The sequence below is a fragment of the Paramormyrops kingsleyae genome, chromosome 8 (genome assembly GCF_048594095.1).
Source record: "Paramormyrops kingsleyae isolate MSU_618 chromosome 8, PKINGS_0.4, whole genome shotgun sequence".
Taxonomy (NCBI): Eukaryota; Metazoa; Chordata; class Actinopteri; order Osteoglossiformes; family Mormyridae; genus Paramormyrops; species Paramormyrops kingsleyae.
In genome coordinates this window covers 27,177,401-27,183,400 of record NC_132804.1, presented here as the reverse complement: position 1 = coordinate 27,183,400, position 6,000 = coordinate 27,177,401, and the positions used below count along the sequence as shown (strand labels likewise).

Sequence of the window (6,000 nt, the reverse complement as noted above, 5' to 3'; positions counted from 1 at the left end):
TAGAGAGAAAAAAAAATCATCGGATGCCTTAAACTTGGTTACACCTTGCCAAAATATCAAGGACTCTGTGTACAACGATCATGATACACATAAATAACACATTTTTCAAAGATTCATTCGCAAATAAAGTCTACATCTTTAAGCGTTTAAAAGCACGGTAATGCCTTTGTCAATGAAAACCACACTCGGTTGTGCCCCTTTTTTCAGTTGCTCCCCTCAGGCCCTGCATGCGTGGTACGTAATGGAAAAATCTTAGTCACTTAAATCTACTTCGGACTCCCTTGGCCTCTCTGGCAGGATCTTATACAAAACTCAACAGTGCTCATAGGAACATAAACACATAGGTAAGGAAACGTCTCGGATGCCTCTTTCAGTTTACAAAGCGCAAGTTTGTTCAGCTTCCTCGGCGTTTCCATTTATGCGAACGCGGCAATTAGGGGAATTGATCTGTATTGAGCTGAAATAACGCTGTTGGGTCGCAATGCACAAAAATGCACGACATTGCAGCTCGATGCACCTGTTGTAATTCAGATATTTTTTGCAGACCCTTGTAAAGTTCTCTTCCTCAGATACCGAACTCAGTGCAGAAGAATCATCTTTTGTAATCGTTGTGAATAATCTGGCGGAGGAAGCACGTTTCCCTCCCTTATTGCAACAGTCTAATCATTGCTGCAGTATTTTAAATATGTACATCGTAATAGAAGCATTGTTACCAAAACATTGTGGCTTCCTCCTACTTCAGTGCCCCCCCCCCCACCCCCCAATCCTGTAACTGGAGGCCAAGCTTAATAAATAAGATATTTAAAACTCAGAATAACACGCCGTTGAACTAATATTAGCAGTTAATAATCACGTGCTGTATAGTAGCAATGCCATTCACCGGCGTTAGACGAAGCATCACAATCTTTTTGCGCCTTTGCCGCGTCGCTGTGTGACCCGGGAATAAGCGGTGAGAAGCTGTTGCGGTTAGTATAGCCGTGTTAGTGTTTTAAAGCTTATGCATGTAAGTTGGTTGTATCAGCCCAAGGGGGAAAGGGGGCTGGGGCAGTCGCAGTAGTGCTGAAAATGGATTTGTCTGCGCCTTTCCCACAGCGCCCTTGATGAAGCCAGGGGATACTGTTACGGCCGGACAGCAGCATCCTTCCGTCAAGGCGATCGCTCTGCTCTCTTCTCTGTCCCAGTCGGACGCAGGTAAGGGAACCATAATCCTCATTACCGGATTGCAAAAGTTTCCCGTCTTATTGCGATTGCTCTTAAGAGCCCCTGTGTGTTTTGGTTGCACGATCGACGCGAATTATTGCCCAGTTGACCTTGCAAACGCGGTTTCGTTTGAAATGAGCGCCGTATGTTTATAAGAGCCGTTCTTTTCTGCCCTGATCACGGCGTGCATTTCTGTGCGGAGATTGAACTGAACGCTGACATTCACCTGGTTGGTAGAGAGATGGTACATCTGGTGTTTTGTCACGAAAAACCTTCTGCGGCGTTTGCATGCTGTGCTGCAAATATTGCGAATTCAGTGTGTCGATGCAACAAAGTTTACGGTGCTGAAATGTTAATCAGTCCACTTAATGACAGTCCGAGCAAGAAAGGAAAAAAGGAAACAAATAAGCTCAGGCTACCAAATATTAAGCCGTGAAAGATGGATAGACAAATTCATATTGACAAGATAGTTTGCTGGACAAATTCACGGCTTGATAAAAGACGAGACTATTTTAAAACTCCATTTAGATGTATTTAACAGTTCCGTTTGCCAGTGAAGGAACGACAAAAACGGTTCCAGCTTAAGCCACATGGTATCGTAATGAAGAGCGCGTCATTGAAAAAATGGTAGTTTCAGCTGACACATCTTTAGACATACAGTCACAATTAGCCAGTATATCTAGCCTGACAGTCTTGTAATGTTTTGTGCTTGCAGCTAAGCATGAAAATAGGTTTTGAAACTGCATAACAGTAAAATGCCTTAGACTGATTGTTTAGTTTACTGCCGCTTAATTCACATTTTTTTTCGAGGTTACGTTGCCATATTTAAGTCTAGTGATTTTTTTCGTCAAACTATTAACAGGAGAGTCAGAAATTACGTTTGTTTTGGTGCGAAGAGAGGAGATCCATTACACCGATAATCACAGAAGCCCATAATGCATTGTTAAGCATACAAGTAATGTACCCCCATTCTAGAGAAATTATAAGTTTACGATTGAATAGATCAAAAGGGTTGATAGCAATTCTTGCATTACAAGTTTGAAATGCTCTGAGTGAAAGTACACGTTTTATGGGCTTTGTTACTGTAAGGGCTTCTTTAAATGTTATTTTCTGTCTAGAGAGCTGTAACTCACCCAGACAATATGCTGTATTCATAAATATTCACATATAGCCTGTTGTTTTGCATCAGGGATTACATAACTATTCACCACAGTATTTACATAATTTAACTAAAAACACAGCCTAGTTGGTTTTAAAATCCTGTGTATTTTTTGTCCTGGGACATGTCTGGCCTCTTAAATGACAGTGAATTAGCGAGGGACAGTCCAAAGGCAAGGCATTTTTAAGCCCTGTTTTTATGTGCATTTGTGGATGGTGACCAAAAATAAACAATGCTCACTGTAGCTGTCAGTTCACATCCAGGAGTCACTCAATATATCAGGCTTGTCATTGGAACAGGGGATGGACAAAATGTCCATTAACAGCTGCATGGCCCTTATCGCTGTATCGCTTTTTTTTGGGGGGGGGAGGGGAACAGGTTGTTTTGATGTTATTTTAGACTGAGTGGTACAGCAGCCGACACGTTGTTTGGCAGGATTACGAGTCCACACCGGAAATGTTATAAAGTCATAAGGAAAGCCTACCCAGAGGATTGATAACAGGAAGTGATACTGCGCTATCTATAACCAGTCCCCTATAAATTATTGTGGCTGAGATTCAAGCTGTCAATGTCCTCAACGAATGACTGTTTACCCTGATACCTTTATAGCTTGTCCATGTCAATAGAGTGTAATTTGACATTTTGGCAGCTGGACTCCAGAACTGGGATGGTTCTTATGCTCCTGGAAATGCTAGCGGAAGCACATTTTTTGTAACAGGACCTTGCCGTGTACATTAAATGAGTTAGCTTAAGCTCTCCCTCCGCACAAAGCTTCCGTGTCCTCCGAACGACCTTTAGCACAGCCCTACGAAGGTGCAAGCTATCAAAATCTCCGGATCGTTCACCACTTTGTCAGTGAATTCTTATCACCCCTGGGACATGCAACAAGCCTCCAAGGGAATTCGTAAAAAAAAATAAAAATAAAATAAAGCTCCTCTTAGCTTTGCGGGTCTGCATCATTCCCACTGTCACCACGCAGACAGCAGCTCCCTGGCGGGTCTGTCGCCGTCTATTTTCCAAAAGCGTTCCCGAGACACCGGTTCTGGCAGGAGAGGAAGATGAACATTTGTGGGCATCCATGGCGCTGTGTGGCGGGTGTAAATAATGAGAGATGACTGTGTATTAATCTGCCGCAGCCTCGGGTGTACCAAACATCTGTCAGTAGCCAAAGCGGGGGTCCCACAGCCAGCACCGCAGCCAAGGTGCTACTTCTGACCTTTGCACCGAAACACGGAATACATCAGGCGGCCGGGAGGAGGGAGGCTCCATCATGAAAATACAACGTGATTAGGAAGGACAGCTCTCTACACCCTGGTTTCACACTTCACCAGCAGCCTTGTAGGGGAAGAACTTTTGTTCACACATTAATAGCCTGTTTGCGAGAATTCGCTTGTAAATAAACCCAACGTCGCAACAGATATAGGATTTTTAAATAGCCTGTTGCATAATTATTGTAATTTTTTTAAATCCAAATACGTGCAGCTGGACCACAGTAGTGTATGTGTGAAGCAAACATTTGGAGGTTTCACGGGGAATTGTCTAAATGACATGGATGCATCTTTTCAGAGTTATCAGGTGAAATCTATCCTTTTCATGCATGATTTACCCAGTGTGATCAGTGACTGAGGCTGTATTAAGGCATTCCAGACACATTATATACTCCTTTTAGAGCCCAAGTAGATTTCTAGGAAGTTTTACAAAAGATCTGGTGCATAATCTCTGAAATAAATCTCTCTGGAAACCTGAAGCGCCATATCTGGCTTTTCATAAAACTCGACCAGTACAGCAGGAATACTGAGTGAATATATCCGGAGGCCATCTTGGATCTGTCACTTACAGTGCTTTGCCAGTGTGGCTTACATGTCGTGTAAGAAGCTGGGAGGGAGACACACAAATGTTTCATCAGCATCTACACCCTTATTTACTTCCGCTAACAAAATTAATGGTGCAGGGCTACGTGGCCCCATTTCAGGAATTATAACATTTAATAACTGATGCAGAATCTGGTAACTCAAGGCAGCCATTTTGTCTATTTTATAGATCCCTTTATGTATTATAGCTGTACTCAATCAATTCAAATGACTTATTTTCTTCAAAGATAAACCAGCAAATACTGTAATCACCATCAGCCCAGAGGTTTTCAAATAAAATGCTCTTTCATGCAGTGATAGATCTGCTTTACAGTCATACCTGCTCATTTCTTTGTCGTGACTGATTCTTCATTGGTCTAATGTTTGTTGTGCTTCTTGGGCCTGGCAGAGTTTGCCAACATTATCGTTACAGTACCAATGCTTTGACAGCAGGTGTTTACGGTATGAACAGACAAATGCCACCTTCTGTCCAACAGATACTCTGTACTTTTACAGCTATTCCTCATGTAAGGAGATGTTCTTATTTTTCAAAGACAAGGATAGTTTTAATTGGAGTCATGAGTAATATTTGGGACTAACAGTAGTCCTGGCTGAAGGTTTCCTTTTAAATGCATGTTAAAATACCTAAATATTTGGAGATGCTTCTAGCGTTCAAGTTTTCTTTAAAGTTAATGTCACGACCTGTTGCTATATAGTGATAAGTTTTTAGGCTATAATGAAAATTGCTAGTGGTAGTGGGGGGCACATTTACTACTTATTGGGAGTTCCGCGGTCTGTTGTGAACACACCTGCCCCTACCTTTACATTGCCATGGTATACTCTGAAAAAAGCTCAGGGGACAGACCAGCCATGGCTGCGAAAAGACACTAAGTGGTTCATTTCTGTTGTTTAATTACACAAACGCAGATAATCCGGTAAAGGCGATGGAACGGTCATAATACTTCTGCTTCAATGTAATCGAATACCATTAAATGTTAGAACTTCTTTGTGTGTCCATAAGCATAAAATGGTAAGCATTCTGCATATGTAGGCCTATATGAGTTGTGATGTGCTGCTTTTGGCCATCTCCCGATAGAGAACTCTCTCTAATTTTTGACTTTAATTAAATGACACCCCTCTTCCCGGGAATCGTTAATGCAGCATGGTTGATCAGGACACGGTGGGGGGATTATATTACTGATTTGCATGGCGTGCGAGCTATGATACCTATTACATTTACCCAGCTGCAGCGTGGGTAACGCGACTGAATAAATGTATTTTTTCATTATTGCAACAAGGGCCGCATAAAAATACTCTGCTGGGAACAAGGGCTCTGGTATTTGGCTAATTGCTTTGCACCGGGGTATGTGCCATTATGTAAGGACTCGGGCTTTATTTATTTATTTGCTTTAGAGAAATGCATGACTTGGATTTAAAAGGCTGGCCAGAATCTGAATTAGCTTCACACGCTGCGTTTATTTCCCCTTGGCTCCGCGTCTTGTCCAAACCGAGGGACGCGCCCTTTATTTATATAGATGGGATCACGCCCTTAAACTTCGTGTCAAGTGCCTTTAATAAATTAATAAATTGCAATACCTCACACGTCTCCGCTACGGCGATCGCCGTCTTTTTACACGGCAGTCAGTCTGAAAAGCTGCGCGGACCAAACACTTTGTAATGTGCACTTTGGCACCTCCACACGCCGCCACACGCGCCCGCAGCTTGTGTAATAATAGTGTTTTGCTAATTATTAATGCATGGCCATCCCCTGTCCATAAAACTGATCCCGTT

General features: G+C 42.5%; 1 protein-coding gene across 10 annotated transcripts in view; it reads left to right on the top strand.

Moving 5' to 3' along the window:
* The first annotated feature begins 327 nt into the window (after positions 1-327).
* The window catches only part of atp2b2 (ATPase plasma membrane Ca2+ transporting 2), a 130,938-nt gene continuing 125,265 nt past the window's right edge, over positions 328-6,000 (top strand). For 8 of the 10 annotated variants that reach the window (XM_072715563.1, XM_072715559.1, XM_072715560.1 and 5 more), the window contains exons 1-2: positions 872-949; positions 1,093-1,191. The gene's annotated coding sequence lies outside the window, so the exon portion shown is untranslated. Of the gene's footprint in view, positions 345-871; positions 966-1,092; positions 1,192-6,000 lie in introns of those variants that run through there. The other 2 variants (XM_072715554.1, XM_023799697.2) reach the window with 2 other exon arrangements.